Below are 23,899 nucleotides of genomic sequence, written 5' to 3' on the forward strand. Positions count from 1 at the left end.
AGCCAATGATTGTTAGAGATGGCCCGAACCTCCGATTTTCGGTTCGCGAACTTCCACGAGAGGTTCGGTTCCCGCAAACTTTCGCGAACCGCAATAGACTTCAATGGGGAGGCGAACTTTGAAAATTAGAAACATTTATGCTGGCCACAAAAGTGATGGAAAAGAAGTTTCAAGGGGTCTAACACCTGGAGGGGGGCATGGCGGAGTGGGATACACGCCAAAATTCCCAGGGAAAAATCAGGATTTGACGTACAGCAGCGTTTTAAGGGCAGAAATCACATTTTATTGCTAAGTTGGAGGCCTAAAGTGCTTTAAAATATCTTGCATGTGTATACATCAACCAGAAAGTGTAATTAGAGTACTGTTTCACACTGAAACACCAAACTCACTGTGTAATGCACTGCAAACAGCTGTTTGCATAATGATGGCCGTGCTGGACTGGTGCGCACCATGGCGAGAGTGCAGGCCATGGCGGTTTTCAAGCCCATATGGTCGCCGGGCTGTGGTAGCTCAATGATAGAACAACAGTGACTGTCCACGCATGTACACGCACCAGAAAAATTAGTATAAAATTCAGGAATCCTCCTGGAGTCCTGGACCCTGTTGGTGGTGGCGGAGAAGGCAAGCGGCCTGCAGGCAGAGATGCTGTGTGTGAGGACTGACTTAGTCTTCGGGCGGGCAGTAGCCCTCCGGGATCCATGCCTCATTAATTTGATAAAGGTGAGGTACTGAACACTTTTGTGACTTAGGCGACTTCTCTTCTCAGTGACAATGCCTCCAGCTGCGCTGAAGGTCCTTTCTGACAGGACGCTTGAGGCAGGGCAACATAGAAGTTGGTTGGCAAATTGGGACAGCTCTGGCCACAGGTCAAGCCTGCGCACCCAGTAGTCCAAGGGTTCATCGCTGCTCACAGTGTCTACATCCACACTTAAGGCCAGGTAGACGGCTACCTGCCGTCCAGGCATTGGTGGAGGGTGGATCCGGAAGGGCTAAGGCGAGGCGTTTGACTAAAATAATCCGCATGTCTGACATCACCATGAGATCGCTGGAGCGTCCTGTCCTTGCCTGCATGGAGATGGGAGAAGGATTACTGGCAGTGGTACCTTTATTGTGTTGTGCTGTGACATCACCCTTATACGCATTGTAAAGCATACTTGCCAGCTTGTTCTGCATGTGCTGCATCCTTTCTGCCTTCAGGTGACTTGGTAACATGTCCACCACTTTGTGCCTATACCGAGGGTCTAGTAGCGTGGCCACCCAGTACAGCTCATTCCCCTTGAGTTTTTTTATACGGGGGTCCCTCAACAGGCTGGACAGCAAGAAAGACGCCATCTGCACAAAGTTGGATCCAGACATACTATCCATCTCCTCTTGCTCTTCCTCAGGGACATCAGGTAAGTTCTCCTCCTCCCCCCAGCCACGAACAATACCACGGGAATGTTAAGCTGTAAAAGCCCCCTACGACGCCTGCTGCGGTTGTTCTTCTGCCACGCCTCATCCTCCTCCTCCAAAGAAACACCTTCCTCATCATCCGAGTCTGACTCCTCTTCCCCACATGACTCTTCCTCCTCCTCCCCCTTCTGTGCTGCCGCAGATGTTGAGGAAACATCTGGTTCTGATGAAAATTGCTCCCACAACTGTTCCTGCCGTAACTGTTCCTATTCACACTCCTCCACAGCTTGATCCACCACTCTACGCTCGGCACACTCCAGGAAGTAAGCGTAGGGGATCAAGTCGCTGATAGTGCCTTGACTGTGACTCACCAAGTTGGTCACCTCCTCAAACGGCCACTTTGTCTTCCACAGCACAACGCAATAAAGGTACCTCTGCCAGTAATCCTCCACCCATGTCCACGCAGGCAAGGACAGGATGCTCCAGCGATCTCATGGTAATGTCAGACATGCAGACATTCTTTAGTCCAACGCCACGCCTTAGCCCTTCCAGATCCACCCTCCACCAATGCTTGGATCGGTAGGTAGCCAACTACCTGGCCTTAAGTGAGGATGTAGACACTGTGAGCAGTGATGAACCCTTGGACTACTGGGTGCGCAGGCTTGACCTGTGGCCAGAGCTGTCCCAATTTGCCATCCAACTTCTCTCTTGCCCTGCCTCAAGCGTCCTGTCAGAAAGGATCTTCAGCGCAGCTGGAAGCATTGTCACTGAGAAGAGAAGTCGCCTAAGTCACAAAAGTGTTCAGTACCTCACCTTTATCAAAATGAATGAGGCATGGATCCCGGAGGGCTACTGCCCATCCGAAGACTAAGTCAGTCCCCACACACAGCATCTCTGCTTGCACGCCGTGTGACTGACTGCCTGCCCCATGACTAAGTTGCTTCCCAGTGCCACACAGCATCTCTCCTGCAGCCCGCTTGCCTTCCCCGCCAGCACCAACAGGGTCCAGGACTCCAGGCGGATTCCTGAATTTTTAAGGCCACTGCTAGCAGCGGCCGCTATAATAATTTTTCTGGTGCGTGCACATGCCTGCCTAATTTTTCTGGCTGCACTGCAGCTGCAACAACAAAACAAAAGGCATGTACATGTGCCCATTCCCCTTCATGATCATTACCTTGCTGCGGAGAAGGGGCTTGCGTATCACAATGAAGCAATGACCGCCAGCTATATGAGTGTCTCGAGGGGTGGCACACCAAAGATAATAAGGTCGCTGCTTCATTGTGGACAGACCAAATTTGATCAGCTGGACAGTCACTGTTCTTCTATCATTGAGCTACCACAGCCTGGCGACCATATGGGCTTGAAAACTGCCACGGCCTGCACTCTCGCCATGGTGCGCATTAGTTCAGCATGGTCATCACTACGCAAACAGCTGTTTGCGGTGCGTTACACAGTGAGATTGGTGTGTCAGTGTGAAGCAGTACTCTAATTACACTCCCTGATTGATGTTTACACATGCAAGACGTGTTTAAGCACTTTAGGCCTGCAATTTAGCATTCAATGCGATTTCTGCCCTTAAAACGCTGCTTTGCGTCAAATCCAGACTTTTCCCTGGGACTTTTGGCATGTATCCCACTCCGCCATGCCCCCCTCCAGGTTTTAGACCCCTTGAAACATCTTTTCCATCACTTTTGTGGCCAGCATAATTTTTTCTAGTTTTCAAAGTTCGTCTCCCCATTAAAGTCTATTGCGGTTCGTGAAAGTTTGCGCGGGAACCGAACTGTCGTGGGAGGTTCGCGAACCCAGTTCTCGAACCAAAAATCGGATGTTTGGGCCATCTCTAATTCCCAGTGGACCCAACCACCTCTGAGTATTGAGGCTTTTTTCACCTATAGCTGTTGGATACTTTTTGTAATAATAACTCATAGTTTACTCAACACGTCCAATTTTGGAATCATTTTTCTAAGGATAAATAGGTTATTGTTTAAGTAGAAAATATTTACCAAAATACAGTAAGAAACAACAACAGTGGCAAAAACAATAAAAAAAAAACTATAAAAAATAGTAATGACAATAATAATAATAGATCATGCACCAACATTTGGAAAAATAAAAGCATTTTCCCAATTTGATACAACAAAAACTGTTTGAAATTCACAGTTAACGTGTAAAAAATAATACAATTAACTGATCTTATTCTAGAATAATTTTTATTATTTGTAATTTAGATTATCAAAAATGTCAGGGTTTTGATGGGTTGTGGCTTTTTAATATCACATTTTGAAAGACAGTGGACAACGGTGCACCATGTTAAAATAGCCCATATTAGAAAAGTGGATGATACTGTTCACCTTATTGTTTCTCTAAAGGTTTGACTAGACTCCAGGTTCTAGAAAGCAGTTACTTTAGCTCAATTTCATAATAAAGCATAATATTAATTCCTCCTCTTTGTGGCTCTGTGTTATTACAAGCTGACACATGACTACATTCCAGCGGTTCTGGAGGTGTGTTTAGCTTACGGAGACAACAAAGGGACACTTTGCATATTGAGCAGTGATGCATTGTGGGAGACATCATATGCTCAGTTCAACCTGAATAATGGCAAATATCTTCTGTTTTAAGAAGGCACATTTCTGTTTTGCATATAATTTTTTTTGTCCTTTTTAGCCTTTTACACACTCCTAGGAGTTCTGGTTCCCCATGAAATTGTTGGACAATCTATAAAATTGTAATTCATAGTTTTTGGAAAATTTGTAATTAGTTTAATCTTTTTTTTTGCGATTTCTTGCCTTAACTTTGTGTTAAATAGTAATTTTGTTTTACTTGTAATTTTGCATAATTACAAAAAATTACCCAAACTTTCGTGTAAAATCAAATCATAATTTTTGTTTTCCATGCAAAAAATGAAAACAATTGTAACTACAAAAATGATTGCAAATATAAAAACAATGTCCCAGAAATAATTATAATTTTGAAAATTATTGTAATTACGAAAAATGTCATATATAATTGTAATTACACCAAATTTTGCATTTAACATTTTTTCAATTATGACCATAAACATATTTCAAATGCTCCATGCTGTCCGATCTTGTACTATTTCTGCCAGTTGCCTTAAGCTCAATCCTGTATCAGCTTTGATGGTGTCAAGCCAACACATTCTCTGGCGGCCTTGTTGCCTTTTGCCACTGATCAGTCCTAGCATTAGGTCTTTCTGTAAGGAATTTGATTGCATCACATGGTCGATATATGTAAGTCTGAGTTTAATGATCTTGGCAAAAGCTGGCACTGCACTTCAGGATTTATTGGTATCAAAAATTGGTAAAAATTGTAACAGACACTCACAGTCAATGTAGTTGTACTTGTAATTAGGCGATGCTATAAGCAGCTAAGTGGGTGCCTGGTCTGACTCCTTCCATTGTAGTGAACAAGCGCCAGTGGGGCGAAACGGTCATCTGCAGAGGGTTACAGACCTGGTGCCCACTTAGTCGCAAATAGCATCACCTGACTACATTAACTTTGAGTATTTGTTATTATTTTCACCAATTTTTGATACCAATAAATCCTGAAGCACAGTGCCAGCTTTTGCCTCCTCTCTCATCTGTTAAATGAACATGTCTATGTGGCTTGAGTATGCCTTCTGAAGGAACTTGTATCCTCACAGCTCACAGCTCATTTTTCAATTTTGGGCTAGTCCAGTCCTGTGCTGCAAAATCCCTTGAGTGCTGGAACTTACTTCTTTGTCCTTCTACGTGTTACATTTGCTACTATTTAGTGCTGCTTTATTAACTCCAAGGTTGTTCTGGTTTTAAAATACATTACAGCTAAATTAAAATCTATCCACCCACAAATATTTCATTTATTTGACCAAAGTCTACAGACCATTGTGAAGCAGCATTGTATATGTATTGATGCCTCTTTCAACTCATTACTGTAATGGAATTCAAGTGAGCTTAGCCATTTCACTCAAAAGAGGTTTATTTGAACTCGGTGACCTAGAATAATTCCAATACATATATTTATGACACTTTTGACAGAATCCCAGTGTTATCACCCTGACTGGCTTCAGAGGAAGTACCATATATGTGTAAAATGGCTGTTAGGCTTCAATGCTCCAGACCCATTTATGTTGTAAGTGAGACCCTACTAGATAGAAAGGTATTGGTAGATAGCATAAATAGAACATAAGTGATGATGGAATATCACCATAGCCATTTTCTTTTTCTCTTCCTTAAAATATTATATTTTTGCAAAAGAGTAACCAAGCAGCTCAGGGTGACCCAAACTACTAGGAATGTGTAGGGGGATAAAATGGACCAAAAAGCCCTCTTACTAAAAAAGCAAAGCTTGGCGTAATTGCCTTCTTAAAACAGAAGGAAATTTGCAATAATTCAGTTATAAATGAACATTTGTGGTTACCCAAAATGCACTACTACTGAATATGCAAATTATCCCTTTTCGCCCTTGTTAAGCCAAGCAAGCATCCAGAACCGCTGGTGTATAGCTATAAAATTTAACAATTTGAAAAATTTCAGAAAACAGAATATTTCATCAATGAGGGTATGCAAAATATAACAGTATGCAAACATATTTTTTTCTAATGGCATTGAAAAGTTATTTCACACAAATGAGAAATTTACAAAATGTCAAAACACATTTTTGCTAAATGCATTGAAGTCAATGGACATGATAAAAAAAAACATTTTGAAGAAAGTTCTAATTTCTGTCAAAAGTACTGTATATCTTGTTAAAAAAAGTTATATTTTTGTGAAAATGTTCATTTGGCAAAAATTTTGCTGTGAAAATGACTTTGGAAAAAAAACAGCTCATTCCTGTGGAGTACTGTTTTTTTTTTTTTCTTGAGTGTAATACATCTATGTTCCACTAATCAGCAGTGAGCACTTCTGGCATCTCTGTGTGTTCCCAAGCAATATTCACTGTTTTCTGGGGCTTCTAATTGTCAAAGGATTTCATCTTGCTTCACTCATCGCCTGTTTAAAATGAGTGATACAGATTAATGACTGTAGCCCAAAAGCAATTAACTTTTTCTCCTAGGTTTTCTCTTAAGATATATTTCATCTTCTCTTTTAAGTAACATTTCAGCACTCCAAAAAGTGACCAAGAAGTAGGTGAAAAAGTACTTTCAAAATTATTGTTAGTATTTTATTATTTGCTTTGAGCTTAAAAGACATTTTACTGACAAAGTATGAAAATATCACCTAGGAGAGAACTTAGGAGAACAAGTTAATTGTATATGGAGCCCCATGAATTACATACAAGGGCCCATATACAATTAACATTTTCTCCTGAGTTTTCTCCCAGGTGATAATTTTCTTATCTTCCTTTGAAAATAACTTTTCCTGGTGACTTCATGGCAGCATACACATGGGCAGTTCTTAGCCCCTCTCTAACTGCCAAGTAGAACTTCCCTAAACGCATAAATAGTATTCCACCCCTTACTACATCAATTCTCTTTTAATCCTCACACACCAAGGGGTTTCCTTATTGTTCTATAGATCTGTTTGTTAACCCCTTATCCACCTTTAAATAAGGTGGATGCCCACCAAGTTCCTAAATTCACCTGGCTGAAGTCCTGTTCTCATAGAGTACAAGGAGAATGTGTCCATGTTAAACAACCAGCAAAGCAGCATCTGTGGGTGAAAGACTGGCTATAGGACATGGAAACCATGTCCCATGATAACTTATTGAGTCATTTGCAAGGATCCTTCCCAGAGGATTTCCATAATTACTTGCGTATGACAGATGCCACCTTCCTGCAACTGTTGTCAACGGTGACTCCACATATAACCATATAATTCTGCTGGTTGCTGAAGATGAATCAGGTTCCCCCTTGCCACACTGTAGTTCAGACGGGAATTTTGTTGTTTTTTTTTAACAAGTTTACTACAATGATACAGCATCCTGAAGCTGAATAATAATAAGTAATTGCATTCAGTTACAAAATGTCACATAGATTTTTGTACTACAGTTGAGTTACTCTCTAGGTTAATGTACCCCTGAATCCAATTCAAACCTGTAGAATAAAAACAAATTTTCCAAGTACTTACCATCCGCAAAGTCAACCCGGCATCCCATCTTCTTGTGTCTCCACAGTCCCGTTCAGCTTCAGTCCAAGGGCGAAAAAATAGGTCCTCCATCTTTAAAATTGTGCTGATCCTGGAACTGCTTCTGGGGTCAGCCTTTCACACAGGGATGGTCGTAGTCAGCCAACTTCGCTACGTTTGAACTACGCGTATTTTTATGCAAATACGCTTCACAATCTACGGCTATGTAATCAGAAACTTTACTACATTTGCATTCCGTAGACTATGCGTTAAAATATGCAAGCTTCGCGTAGTGCGAAGCGTAGTTGATGCGACTGCTTATGCCCTTATGCGGAAAAATTTCCGCAATAACCTGCTACCTTTGTGCATATATAAACTATATAAGCATACATTCCACCTTCCAATGCGGAATTGTATGCGTATAAAAGGGCAATAATATTTCTGTGCATGCGCAAAGATCCATATAGATGCAGTTACCGCACGCGTAGTTGACTTCGCAATACATACGTCAACTAAGCGAAGCGGGCGAAGCTTCGCATAGTGGGACTACGACTACGCGGAAATGCGTACGTGTAGTTCTTAAACTTCGCCTATGTACTACGATGCGTAGATTTGCGCTGGCATAGTTTACGAGCAACCCTGCTTTCACATAAAACAGCATCCATGTGTCTCAGCTCTCTGTGAGCACTGAGAGCTGGGACGCTGCTGAGAGCAGCATGCACAGAGTGGCAGAAACTGAACGTTAAGGGACTGGCAAGGAAAATTGACTGTTCATCTTGAACAGTATTCAATGTTTTTTGCCAGTTGAAAAATAAAAAGAAAGATTGCAGGGACCAGGGGGGTGCTAGAAGGAATGGAGGGTGATGTGACTGTCACAGCAAAATGTACATGGATATTTGGTCACTTTGAATGTTCTTTGTTCAGTCCAGGGGTACTTTAAGCACAATATGTGCATTGAGTAACACATGAGCTGCAATGTGAACATACTGTCTGCAACACATTTTGCCATTTAATAATATGCATTTTATTTTCCATTGCATATAGAAGAACTGCTATATAATCTACACAAGATTATGCAAGTTATCCTGAAACACACTGTAGAAGGTCTGTTGGATAAGGTGTTCTGGTATGATGCGTACATGTCAATTCAGTTGTATAGGCAGTCCGTTCACATACAACACCGCAGTATGCAGCAACACAAATAGTGTGAAAGCACCTATAAACATATCTTCTGTGACATATATTTTGTAGGCTTTCATACGACTTAAAAAAAGAGCAGAGCAAAGAGGAAATGTGTTAGAATGTCTGTTTTTCATTTTAAAATTGAGACCTGTCTAAAGAAAAAAAATACACGGAGGTATTATTAGTACAAAATGGTGATGAGGGAGCGCTAATACTCATCAATATTTTTACTACCAATAAAATCATTTTTTTCTTTTATTCCAAATATCATGGAAAACAAAGTTGTTATTCAGAAAGTACTTCAGTGACTGCAGAACTATGCAGGAAAGCATTGTATGCATAAGTAAGCGTGGTGGTTTGTAGCATTTAGTTTGTCATTTAACATATTTTATAAGTACAAAGTGGAACAAACAAAATTGACAGTGCTTTCTAGGCTAAATAACTGTTTCGATTGGAATGAAAGTACACTCCAAAACATCCTGTGTGACGACAATGGAATTTTCAAGGGTTCTTGAATCTCTTGTGCAGCCTTTGAAACTTTGTGACAGCTCAGACATACTGCAGAGCCTTAATCTCTTCACCTATTGTCACAAAACAATTTTTCAGTCCCTTCAGAGTCATTTTGTCTTCTATTTCACACCACTTTTCTCTCTTCTTATTGGATTTCGAGGTTGTCATGGTTGCAGTTTTCCTGTGTTACTATACTAGGCTAAGAGAATGTCCTCAGGGCTTTGAGGTTTATTAAATGGCTGAGGTATATCTCAGTACTTTTTTTCCCTTTGCTTTTTAAGGTGCCCTCTGTCTGCAATTGGGTTGTGCAATCCATTTCACAAGCGAGCACATTCAGCCATGCCGACTGTCCTGTATTTGACCTATGTCTGACTTGTATTTGCAAAAGTCATGGTACTATGATACTGAAGCTGACACTGATACAGATTATGCAAACAAATTGATCTGCCTAGAGCCAACATTAGATTCTTGGTTTAAATACGAAATTGAAATTTGCAGACAAGAATCATGAATATAAAAAAGACTTTATTCACTGTTAATCTGACATTTGACATGACGCTATTAGAGAATAAAATACTAATGCCTTGCCACCTTACAGCTGATGCCTTTTTTGCCACACTGATTTAATGTTTTAGATCATTTACAACAGGTCAATTTAGTAATTAGTAAGGATCAGTCTGACCATAATAGTCATATACAGTTTAAATGCAATTCCAGGAATTTATTTTAGTCTTACAAAGTATGGAAAAGAGATTAAAACCATTTGTGCGTGGTGGTGGTGGTGGTGGTGGTGGTGATGTGTGTGTGTTTGTTTGATGACACCGGAGACAATAAAAATCCAAAGGTGATTCTATTATAGTACTTTAGCACAATTATTTTTCCTAGAATTTTGCAGTAGTAAAAAAGTATGTGTATGTTTTGCTCTATGCTATAAATATGTTAATATCATTAAAAACACATTCATTGTCTATATCAGCGTGCAAAGTTGAATCACGTTTAGGCTGGTCTGTAGATATGTGCGCACAGACACACACACTCATACTCACACACATACCTATTGTGAGTTGAATGGTTCTAGTGTATTTTTTTTCGCCTGGGAGGTATCCTGGGGGGTACTTACCTCGGGAGTGGGAAGCCTCTGGATTTTCCCTCCGTCCTCCTCCATCCCTCCTTTGCTTTGCAGGGACCCCTGAATCGCGGCAAGGTAAATATTAACCTACCGCGATCCACTCTTTATTCGGGCTTCGATCCACTCTACTGGGCAGGCGCTAGTCCTTGCACCTGCGCAGTAGAGCAGATATAATCAGGGTCGGCTATTTCCTGTATGCAGCAACTATGCCTTTAATGACTGTTTTACCTCACGGGAAGGGTTTTTAAACCCTCTAACTTCGCTCACCACCGTAGTGGGTAAAATGAATTGCAGCAAAACATGAGGAAAAATTCAATAATAATATTTATTGAGCTACAATCCTGTTATAATAATTATCTAGGCTTGCAGAATCATAGTTACATTGTATTTGAGTAATTAGTGAACATCAATATTATTTCTTACGAAGTATTGCAGCATCACCCAGAAAAGATCAGGGGACCTCAGCGACCTCTGAGGGGAAATACTTGGCTACACCAACAAATGGCATGTCTGCTTGTCCTTCGAAAGCCCCCCAACTCGAAAGCATTTTCCCTCCTTTATATAGACAGAATTCAATGTCTGCGCAGGCGCAGAACATGTTTCATCCATGCACTTGTGCAGATAAGGGTGCGTGATCACCATGTACTTGTATCATTGCGCCTCTGCAGATAAGGCACATGACTGCATGATCACAACGTGCTTTAGAAGCGTCATAGAACACGTCTGACTATCGTTGCTTTTGTGAGAACTTGCGCACAACATCTCATATTTTGACTAGTGTTGGAGATAGCAACATTCTCATGGTCAGGTGCCCATGAGAATGAAAAAACATGTTTACTAAAATAACCACTAGTGTTGTGACTAGCAGCATTTCATGGTCAGTCTTCCATGAGAATATAGCAACACTCTCATGGTCAATCTTCCATGAGAGTGTTACGGTTACAAATATCTCATAGCCACTTTTTGATGAGAATGAACAAATGTGTTATTTTGGTATTATAACTGCCTTATAAAAGAGGCTAACATATATATTATGGACACCAATCTTACCAATCAATCAATCAGACATGTCACTTCTGTATCTCAATGACATTGGACACAAGTATGGCTGTCGTTAAAATGGGATTGGCATAGAATTTTTTGCTTTGTGTGTAGTGGTTGTTTTTTATCTGAGAGGCACTTCTATAAAACACAAGTGGTGGGTTATTGCAGTCGCTGCACTGTCAGGCGTATCTTCTATAGAATGTTGTATTCTTGGTAGTGTTGGTCGTACTGAGCAATTTTGGTTTTGTGACATTTTGCATCATTTTCACAATTATGATTCTTATCGTAATTACAATTTTGTGGGTAATCTTGATTTAGCATAATTTCATTTTGGCTCAAATGCATTGAAGTCTATGAGGCATAAGAAAAAAATGGAACATATGACAAAACACACTTTTGCATAAATGCATGGGCAGGGTATGGGCATGAGAAAGTTACACTTTTGTAAAACAATGCATTTTTGCAGAATTCGGACCATAATTACAATTAAATGCAAAATTAATCTTGTAATAGTCTGAAATTTCACATTATGTTTACTCATTGTAATACTCATTTTTCACAGGCAGATTACTACTATGTGAAACAACAGAAGTACCTACTCATGATTTTCTTCACCCCTTGCCAAACTCCCCCAGTGCTGAAAGCATGAAGGCTTGTTGAATCAACAAGTTGGAGTCCACACATATGCATGCATGTCTTTATCAGTCCGAAGGATAGGAGACACAAAGAGAAAGATTTCTGTAATATGGACCCAGCCTATAGCAGTAATCATCTTTCCAGTTCTGCCCACACATTAGGCAACTTTGGTAGGATCTAATAAACTGATTTTCCTTGCAGTTGTAAAAGGAAACAGAATGCAGAGTTATATAAATGAAATGACCTTCTAGATTCTAACTGATAGACATTTTTAAAATTATTGATTTCATGGAGAAATTAATTGTTTATGTGTGGGAGACAATGAGCCTTGGCAGCACGGTGGCATAGTGGTTAGTGTCACAGGAGCCCTAGTGGTCGGAACGCAAATTGCCTTCCAATCGGTTTCAGCACACCAATCATGCAAGCTGTGGTCGCAATCAGTGGGCAGAAACTGACGGAATTTGGGCAGCAGCCCGACTAGAAGGGAGCCTGTGAGGTACGGTAATTACAACTTTACACACTATTTCAGGGTATCTGCCACCACCACTGGTATGGGCCAGTGGTCCCTATTGACTGACCGACTGATCCTGCAAATAAAAACGGTTAAACACACTCTATTCGGGGGCGTGGCCAGCCGGCAATGTGAGTGCACGCACTTCGCAAAGCTCCCGCTGTGATCCTGGCTAAAGTAATCCTGTGTACCGGACCCGCGAGCCTAAACTTACCCGAAAGCTGCCGCTGCTGAGTGGAGATCTTGGTGCCCCTGTAGACGCTGTTCGAGGACTCCGGAGATACAGATGCCGAAAGGAGAGGGCAAAGAAGAGAGAAGCCTGATGGAGCCGGCGAAGAGGCAAGATGGCGCCGACTCCCGGCTAACACGCTCGCGCAAGACGGGCCCTCACCAAAATGATGTAGCCGCCCGACTGGAAAAGTTTGCACATAAAAATGCAAAACAGGTGAAGGGGAGAGACCAGGCAGTGTCTGAGCAGCAGAAAGCGGATTGGGGGATTGCGGAAGATGTGCAGTCAGACCAGATAGGCCCAAATACGGAAGCTGCAGACGGAGAGTGGGAAACTGCCATTGAAGCAGAAGTACCTGCCGCTGCAGACGAGGCAATGCTGACAGAGGACCTTAACAATCCTGATGTGCAGAAAGAACCCTCTCTAGGAGAGATCCTCGCTGCTATACAGACCTGTAATGCGGCTATAGTCTCAGTGTCGCAACAGACTGGAGGAATTAAGGAAGAGTTGGTGCTTTTGAGACAAGACATGTCCAAAATCAGAGAGAGAACCGCGGACCTAGAGAAAAGGGTCAGTGATATAGAAGACACTGTTGCCCCAGTAGTGAAAGATCTGAAGAGAGTGATCAAACACTCCATTGCTAATACAGACAAGTCTGACAACATTAAAAATAGACTTCGCAGAAACAATGTACGTATAATAGGGCTTCCAGAGAAGACGGAAGATTCGGACCCTACTGCTTTTATTGAAAGATGGTTGCTGGTGGTGTTTGGTGCAAATGCCTTTTCTAAATTATATGCGATTGAGCAAGCGCATCGTGTCCCTGCGAGACTCCCCAAGCCAGGGGCCCCACCTAGACCAATGCTACTGAAGTTACTTCATTATCAAGACCGTGAAGTTATTCTCAAGCAAGCAAGGCTAAAAGGCAATATCATGTATGGAGAGCACAAAATTTCTTTCTATCCTGATTTTTCAGCGGAAGTCCAGAAACAGAGGATAAAGTTCTATGACGTCAAACAACGCCTGCAGAAATTGAATCTTTAATATGCCATGCTTTATTCGTCTAAATTGAAAGTTATTGCGCAAAATGAGTCTCACTTTTTCCAAACACCTAAAGAAGCTACGCAGTGGCTTGACGAAAACGAGCAACATTTACGTCGGAAGTCTTCACCAGAGAAGGACTAATTATTAAGAGTACAGGTAGTTCTGCTATCTCAAGGACTTTGTGTATAGTACATAGTCCTCTCACTCAGTTAGACTTTTTGGGTTTAAGGGCAACATAAGTAATCTCCTGGTTCATCTCGTTAGACACTCTGGGGTATAAGAATTATTGATTGTCTAAGCATGTATCCGTAACTATAAGTATGTGTTATACTTTACTCTTCTTCTCTATAATTTTGGAAGTAAGGGCTACCCGCTACACGGGATTGCATCATCCTATTTTGAATTCTTACTGGGTTTATACCAATGGAAGGGAGCAAACACAAGGTGGTGTTTTAGCTTCAGAGTAGTATCTCCTCTCGTAGAGCAGTAGATTACTACTACAGATTGTAAGTGACGCTACTGAGCACACAAAAATCCATTTAATCACTTCTTTTGAATTTCTGTTTATTATGCGCCCTATTGATAAGGGAGTTTATACCCTGAATATTAGATTTTGTTATAGTTTTCTTTTTATGTTTTGGCGAATCCAGTGCAGTGAACAACTCTTTGACATTAGGCAGTGTGAGTACTCTAAATTTCCCTTTACAATACATTAAGTGAAATATGACGAATTTCTCAGTTGTTAGTTGGAATGTGAGAGGGTTGGCTGATCAGACCAAACGGCAGGCAATATTGTCTTTCATGAAGAAACAGGGCCCTGCTGTGTTTTGTCTTCAGGAAACGCATTTGACCAAAGATAATCTTGCCTTGCTCTCTAAAAGGTGGATCTCCTTCGGGTTCCACTCCACTCATACGTCCTATTCTAGAGGGGTCTCTATCCTCATTCATACGAAACTGCAGTTTCAATTAATAGCCTCCCATGTTGACACGGAAGGCCGTTTTGTAATAATACACGGTCACTTCAACTCAGTTGAATGTTTAATAGTAGCTATACACTTTCCTCCTCCTTTCTCACTTTCTAATTTGCACTTAATAATTGAGCTAATCCAGGATAAAATGCATCTACCTGTACTTTGGATAGGCGATTTTAATATGTATCTAGACAGGAAGCTGGATAGATTCAGATCCAGAATGCAGTCCAGTCAATTTTCCCCTCTAGCCAAACTTATGGAGGAGTTAGCATTAATAGATGTTTGGCGTAATACACATCCTACAGGTTTGGTCTACTCCTGCTTCAGTAGGACCCATATGTCTCTCTCTAGAATAGACCTGGCAATTGGCAACCAAGCTTTGCTGCCTCTAATTGAGAATGTTAGTTATTTAACAAGAACACTTTCAGATCATTCACCCCTTAAAGTAACCTTTTTCAACTCTATACGAATGATTTAACCTAAAATGCCATGGAAATTAAATCCTTATTGGTTAACACTATTAGAGACACATTCTGAAATTTTCCAACAGCTAAGGGCATTCTTTGTATATAACGATGACGTACTTAAGTGAGGCATTTCTTGGGAGGCTTTTAAGGCCTTTCTTAGGGGCTTATTGGTGAGGGAAATTAACAAAATTAGGTCTAAAACTAGAGAGAGACATGATTACTTAACTAAAAGAGTGATGGACACAGAAATCTTATTTATAGCTGATCCTTCAGATATCAATAAGAATAATTGGGTTCAAGCTCAGGACTCTTTAAATGAATACCTTGTTACTAAAGCAAATCACAAACGATTCTTCCTTAAACAGGCCTTTTTTGAGCAAGGAGACCAAACAGGTCACTTACTCTCTTTGATTACGAAGGCACAGACTCCTCCAAACTATATTAATGCCTTGGCCATAGAAGGGGGAAATATTATAACAGACACTAATAGTATTGCTGGAGAGCTACAAAGATTTTATGCAGATCTATATACATCCAAGATAGACTATACTTTGCAAGAACTGGTAATCTATTCGAACTATATACCTCTGCTTGGGATTGGGGATGAGGATCGAGCCATGTTGGAGGCACCACTTACTTTAGCTGAACTGGAAATAGCAGTTACTGCTTTTCCAGGAAATAAGGCACCGGTCAGAGATGGCCTTCTGGATGAAATCTATAAAAATTACTCTGAATAGCTTCTTCCTCAGTTGCTGGAAGTCTTTAATGAAACATTTAAAACAGGTATATTGCCCAAATCTATGACGGAGGCAGTTATAATATTGATCCCAAAACCAGGAAAGGACCCACTAAAAATGGATTCATATAGGCCCATATCACTCCTTAACGCGGACGTTAAGATAGTGTCGAAAGTCTTGGCAAACAGATTGGCTAAAATTATAACTACAATTATAAAACCGGATCAATCAGGGTTTATTCCCTCGAAATCCACAGCCATTAATGTCAGACGGGCTTTTTAAATATGCAGCTGAAAGCTGATAATATGGGGGATAGAGCTGTCTTGTCTCTTGATATTGCCAAGGCCTTTGACAGTGTAGAGTGGCAGTACCTATACGCAGTCCTGGATAGAATGCGATTTGGACCATTATTTAGTCGGTGGATTAAAATCCTATACACGGCTCCAGTAGCTAGACTCAGGGTAAATGACTCAATGTCTGCATACTTTAAACTAGAGAGGGGTACTAGGCAGGGCTGCCCCCTGTCTCCCTTGCTCTTCGCGATAGCTATAGAGCCACTTGCTGAGTTAATAAGGACTGATAAAATGATCAGGGGTTTTAAATATGGAGATATAGAAGAAAAAGTTGCCCTTTATGCGGACGACACACTACTGTTCCTACAAGATACCAATGAAACGTTAAAAGCCGTTATGAACACTTTATCAAATTTTGGTAGATATTCTGGCCTCACAATAAATTGGGAAACGTCCTCAATATTGCTTCTAGATAGACAGGAGGCTGTACTTTCAAATTGTTATGCTCAAATACAAAAAGTTAGTTCCTTTAAATATCTCGGTATAGTCCTCTCTGCGGACATTGAGTCATTTGAACCCCTGAATATCACCCCCCTATTGTCTAAGATTAGACAAAAACTAAAAATTTGGTCCAAACTGCCTCTCTCCCCAGTAGCCAGAATGAATCTAAATAAAATGGTAACTATGCCACAGTTATTGTATCTATTACACAATGCTCCAATATGGCTCCATTTAAAACTCTTTAAAACCATTGATAAGATCTTTAGGGATTTTGTCTGGGGGCAGGGTAGAGTTAAAATTAAGCTTCAATTTCTTCAATACTCTAAGGAAGAGGGAGGCCAAGCAGTACCAAATCCATGGGTCTATTACCTTGCTGCACAATTACAGCATCTGGTGGATTGGGGGGCTGGAGAACTGATAGATCCAAGTAGGAATTTGTTAAACTCAGTGTTAAAAATTGATTCGATATATGAAGCTATGGAGGCTGGTAGGGTCGGTCACAAAAGAGGAAAATAACTCACTCTTTTACTTATGCAGAAACTGTGGGAAAGGGTAAGATATATTCAAGACATCCAGGGAATCACTAAATACACTCCTCTTGATGCTACAGTCCGATTTTCGGAATTGGCGAACCTCCCTTTTTTAAAGACCTGGGCTAGAGATGGTATTTCTTCCTTATCACAAATATTGAAGGACCAAGAGGTAAGGCAAGATATCTTAACCCTTTTGCAAAAATCTAATTTACCTTTGATACATTTTCAATATATGCAACTAAAGCACGCAATTAAAAAGCAACGCCTATCACATTCTTTGCTGTTGCAGCCATCTCCTGTTTATAATCTTTTAATTCAATGTAATGAACGCAGTGGCCTCATTTCAATGTCTTATTCAATGCTACTTGGTTTATTTTTGAAGAAGTACCCTCTCAGCTGTTTTGATAAATGGGTGCAAGATTTGGGGGGATTGGCAACGGAGGACTGGATTGATATCCTCCAGAACGTCCCCTTGGTCTCTACTAACGCCTCCCAAAAATTATCACAGCTTAATATTTTACACAGAAACCTATTAACTCCTAAGTAGCTCCTTTCTATGGGTTACAGGGACGACCCAATATGCCCTAGGTGATGTAGAGACCACGGGGACCTACTTCACATGTTATGGAGATACCCCAAACTATTTAGATACTGGGAGCAAGTTCTAAACATTATTGATACTGTTTCCAAACAAAAACTGAATAGAAGTATAGAACTCTGTATTTTGGGTTCGTTGGTGGGTTTAAACATTCAGGAGGATATGCAAGTCATGATAACCCGTTTATTATTCCAAGCAAGGAAATACATTTTAGTGCACTGGAAAGATTCAAACCCCCCAAACATAGAAATTTGGATTAAACAAGTAAATACATACTTAAAGTTGGAAAAAATAATATACCAACATAGAAAAGTTCCACAGAAATTTGATAAAATCTGGTCGGGTTGGTTGGACACCCCAGGACTACCTGATTTTTCCCTAATTCAGGATAGATTGTTTGCTGGCCTTGGCTGAATTCTTTAATTGAAGACAGTTGTAGAGCTTAGCATTACCTGCGGTTCTGTATGATTTGTGTCTAAAAAACCCACCACTTTTTCTTATGATTAGATACAATAAATGTTGGACACTATTTTTTACCTTGGTATGAGAACTGCTTAATTGTCAAGCTGTGATTATGTAACTTATTCTGAGAATTACATTATAATGCTGTACTGGAAATGTGATATATCTTCATGTTGATTGTATTATTTTATTATGTTTAATAAAGGCTGTTTTTTTTTTTTAAAAACTCTATTCTGTCTAGCTAGCAACAACAGTAGCATCTCTTCAGAAGTCTGGGTTCAGTTTGTGTGGCTGAGTAGCAGGGTAGCGGAACAGTGAACGACTTTGATAAAGTCTTTATTCACGTGCAATATAAATAATTAATATATACAGACAATCATTAAAATCAACAATTATTGAAACATTAATAGCCAGTATGAAATAAAAAAGGAGAAAATACTTAGGGTTTGTGGAAATATGTCCGTTCTGGGAAAACTTGTAGAGTTCCTTTTGTTAAGTTTCAGCAAAGTTCAAAGTCCATACAAAATGGCTACCACTTGTTCCTCAAAGTGGTAGCAGCTTTCAGGAAGGTGGAAAAATGGAGGAATGAGGGAAGAGCCCCTCACAGATACTTTTGATGAAGCTGGTTTGGGGGTGTGGCAATGCCGGCCCCCTCTGAATAACCCACCAATGACAGTTCATTCCCTCTCACTCTCGCATCCAAGACTTCTCACGGGCGGTCCCTCTCCTTTGGAACTCTCTCCCTCAGCCGGTTCGTCATGCCACGAGTCTGGAAACCTTCAAACGTACTCTGAAAACACACCTGTTCAGAAAAGCCTATAATTTGCTATAGGCAGCACTGAAGGCACACTGGCTCACCCACTAATCCTGGTGTTTCCTTCCCCTTTGTTTCCTCCCCACTACCCTCTAGATTGTAAGCTCGCAAGGGCAGGGACCTCCTCCTAGTGTTTCTCATACTGCTGTAATTTTAACATATGCATATGTACCAACTACATATCAACTATGTATGTATCTGTATTTATTCTATTCAATGTCATGACTGTACAGTGTCTTGTATTTCTTATGTATATTTATTCCCCATTATTTGTTTGTACCATGTACAGCGCTACGGAAGATGTTGGCGCTATATAAATAAAAAATAATAATAATAATAATAATTTTAGGTTTAAACGTATAAAATGCCGTAACTCACAAATGATACAAGTCATATTTAGGTGGATAACAGATTCATACTTGTCGGAAAATACAGATTACTATGACATCAGACATGGCTAGTGCAGCGGACCCAGTTCTTGAGAAGGGTCATACCTCAATAACCGGATGGGCTATCGCAATGAATTTCATATCATTATGGTGGCCAGACTTTACTGAATAAGACTATATGAATTTCATAGCTGTGCGATGTACAGTTGCCATATAATCGACAAGAAACCATACATCATATGCATTCAGATGGCCCTTGGTCGGTGCCGGATAGTCTGGGTGAAAGCAGGTTTTGAATAGGCTTCCTGCTGGGAGTAGCTTCCTTGCTCTCCCTGGGCCATATGCAATTTCCTTTTTCACCCGAGTTTTCTCCTAGGAGAACATTTTTAATTTTCAATTTAAAATCACTTTCCCGCACTTTTTAACTAAAAAAGTACCAAAAAGTAGGTGAAAAAGTACTATCAAATTTATTTTGAGTATTTTCTTGCCTTCTGGTGGCTTAAAGGGCATTTTATTGACAAGTTTAAAAATATCACCTAGGAGAAAAGTCAGAAGAAAAAGTTAATTGCATATGGGCCCCTGTATGAAAAGGCTCACCAAATGGAGGTAATTGAAAATAAACATTCTCCTGGACACAGGCCGGGCCCAAGCTAATTAACACATCAAAAGACATCCTGCATCTAAGTACTGCTAGCTACACAACCAATCTAGATTCTAGCGCGTCACTGGCAATCGGTGCAATAAACCGATTGCGATTGCGTTCTTGTTTCTCATGGCTGTTCCGTGACACCTCCCCCTCCAGATGCTGTGTAGGGGGGTCACCAAGACATCCTCCGTAGCAGCCATTGGCGCTGTTGGGTCTAGTTCCCCCTGTCACTGGGACAGCCCATCAGCATTTTGGTGTCAGCTGCCTGATTTGTGTTGGATCATAAAGTCGTACTGTTGCAATGACAGGCTCCACCGTAGGAGCTTGCCATTGGTCCCAGCAGTACGGATTAGCCAACTGAGGGGGTTATGGTCGGTAATGATCGTGAAGTAGCGGCCGTACGATTGTAGATACGATTGTAGTTTCTGTAGGGCCCACATGATCGCTAGGCACTCCTTTTCAGTTGTGGAGTAGGCTACCTCTCGGGGCAGGAGCTTCCGGCTCAAGTAGAGGATAGGGTGTTCGTCTCCCTTTCCAACTACCTGGCTGAGGACTGTGCCGAGACCGTAGTCAGAGGCATCAGTTTGCACAACAAACCGACGACTGACATCCGGGGCTTGAAACACAGGGGCACTCGCGAGTGCCTGCTTCAACGCTTGGAAGGCATTCTTGCAAGCGGGGGTCCAGCTAAAAACCTTGGGGTGTTTCTTGCTAGTGGCATCGGTCAGGGGCTTCGCCAAGGTACTATAGGCTGGAACGAATTTCCTATAGTAGCCGGCGGTCCCTAGGAACGCCTGGACCTGCTTCTTGGTGATAGGCCGAATTTTGCCTCGCATCAGGTGCAAATGGTATCTGCCAGTACCCCCGGCTCAGATCCATGATTGATAGGTACCTGGCAGACGCCAGCGTATCCAACAACTCATCGATGCGAGGCATGGGGTAGGCGTCTGTAGTGGTGATGGCGTTAAACTTCCTGTAGTCCACACAGAACCGAGTTGTCTGGTCCTTCTTGGGGACCAGGACAACAGGGGTTGCCCAGGCACTACAGGACTTTTGAACAACCCCTAGCTCCAGCATCTCCCTCACCTCTTTCTGCATGTCCCCTTGCACCTCTGGGGAGACGCGGTAAGTGGATTGCCTGATGGGGGGATGGGGGCCCGTATTTACCCTATGCACTGCCAGACTGGTCCGCCCCGGGACGCCGGAGAAGGTGTGCTGTTGTGAGTACAGCTCTGTCAGTTTCAACCAGCTGGCCCATGACACACGAAGTCAGTGGCTGAAAGGTCTCTTCGCTGGGGTCAGTACTGAACGAGGAGTTCAGTGCTGAGCCCACAATTCTGGCAGCACCCTGGGTGACTGCTGGTACAGGCACATCATTGTCATTACAATAATCAACATTCTTCACATCATTGACACATGCATTAATGACATTGACAGGTATAGACACATTTTCATTACAGACAGGTTGTACATTAAACTCAGGTACAGTTACATCATCACGACAGACAGTTCGTGCATCAAACTCAGGTGCCTTTGAAGCAGGCACTATTGAACCTGGTACCCTTGAACTGGGCACATTCAACCCACCTCCCCCTGGTGCCCCCAAGTGTATAAAGTACCTGTTGGTGGGCGGAGAGTCCGTCTCCTTCCGTGAGCGACAAGGCGGTTGTGGCAGGTTTATAATAGGACACAAGCTTGCCCAAATCAGTCCCCAGCAACACAAGGACTGGGAGATCCTTCACAACCCCAACAACCCTTTCTTGGACCCCTACCCCCTAGTCGAGCTTCACTCTCGCGTGGGCTATGTGTAAAAGGGTGCCCTCTACTCCCGTAAGGGCAAGGGATCGGCTGGAGCTGATGCTCTCCTCTGGCACAAGGTGTGAATGAACTAAGGTGATGTCAGCTCCGGTGTCTCGAAATCTGGTGACAACCTTGTCGTTCACTCTAACAGGCTGCTGCTGGTCGGTTCGGTCGCGGATTTCACAAAATCTGATGATCCAGGCAGTGGTTCGCTGGCGGGTTGCCTCTGCTGTGGGTGAGGTACAGGTGATACAGGTGCTGCAGGTGCTGGTGGTGTCTGTCTTCGCTCTGGACAGTCGAATTTCATGTGTCCGGGCTGGCGGCAGTAGTGACAGATGACTCCCTCAGGTGCTGCAGGCCTGGGCGCAGCAGCTGCGCTAGGTGGCCTCTGTGGCTGACGGCTCACAGGGGCAGGAGAGTCTGCCAGAGTATTGGGCTGACCTCCTCTCCAGCTGGATGGTGCAGTTCTGCGTGTGTCAGGCACCCGGGTAGTTGCAAAAGTTTCAGCAAGGTCTGCAGCGACAGTTGCTGATGCAGGCCTTGCGCTCCAGCACAAACTGTCGTATATCAGCAGGGCAAATGTTTAGAAACTTTTCTAGGATGATCAAGTCCTCCAGGACATCATAAGACCCTTTGGTGAGGCCTAGAGTCCACTGGCGGAGTGTGGTGAGCAAGCTGCTGACCACATCTCGATAAGAGTCAGAAGATTTTTTTCTGCCAGGCCCTGAACTTTTTGCGATAGGCTTCTGGCGTCAGCTGGTATTTAGTAATGATAGCGTCTTTTATAGCGGCATAATCATTATCTTTCTCTGCAGGTAACTCGGCAAAAGCATCAAGCACTTTGTAGCACAGCAAAGGTGTCAGATGTCTGGCCCACTGGTCTTGAGACAGACGATACTGACGGCATGCTTTTTCAAAAGACCGCAAAAACAAGTCAATGTCAGTGTCTTTTTCAATATTAGCAAATTTAAATTTTGCACTTACGGGTGATGCAGTTCCTTCAGCAGGGAGGCTGGGCGAAGAACTTCGGCTGGCCTGTTGAACTTTTGCCATGATTAGCTCATGCTGTCATTGGAGCTCCCGTTCTCGCTCAGCGGCATTCCTCACCGCGTGGCGTTCTGCAGCAGCAGCCCGCCACTCCCGTTCCACTCGTGCCTCTGCTTATTGGCACTCCAACTGCGCTTGCATGTACTGCAGGTACTTTTCTAGGTCAGTGTCCATTAGCTTTCGTAATGCCTGCTGCATTAGCAGATCAGTACAAATGGACAGTCCAGTACTGGCCGGTTCCGGGCGAGTACTTTCAGGGACTTTGAGGTTGGGGTTCACACTGACAGTCTCCTGCGTAACTGTTGCCGCATTGCCCGCAGGTTGCTCAACCTCAGTACGCTCAGGTTCTTCAGTCTCTGGTTTCCCTTGACTTGGGTCAGATGGGTCGGCGTCCACTTCAGCAGACACATCCAGCTCCCGCAGTTGCTGGCTATGGCTATCCCATTGAAACAAGTCATTTACCATGTTCTGCTTGTTCTTGTGAGGGTGTCAATGCCCCGCAGCTGACAAAGATTTTCCAGGTCTGATACCGCCATGAGCTTGTAGTTCCCGGACATTTCCATGCCAAATAAAATAAAACTTTTGGGGAGGGGTACTGGCTACACAGCCTCTCTGTATATATAAAAAAATTATTGCATTCAGCTACACCAACGAATTAGTTTGTTTCTTGATAGCGCTAGCGCTATCTTAGATACTTTCAGCACAACACAGATCCCAACCACTGCCAAACACTGTCACAGGAGCCCTAGTGTTCGGAACGCAAATGGCCTTCCAATCGGTTTCAGCACACCAATCATGCAAGCTGTGGTCACGATCAGTGGGCAGAAACCGACGGAATTTGGGCAGCAGCCCGACTAGAAGGGAGCCTGTGAGGTACGGTAATTACAACTTTACACACT

This window comes from Hyperolius riggenbachi, chromosome 1 (genome assembly GCF_040937935.1).
Source record: "Hyperolius riggenbachi isolate aHypRig1 chromosome 1, aHypRig1.pri, whole genome shotgun sequence".
Classification (NCBI taxonomy): domain Eukaryota; kingdom Metazoa; phylum Chordata; class Amphibia; order Anura; family Hyperoliidae; genus Hyperolius; species Hyperolius riggenbachi.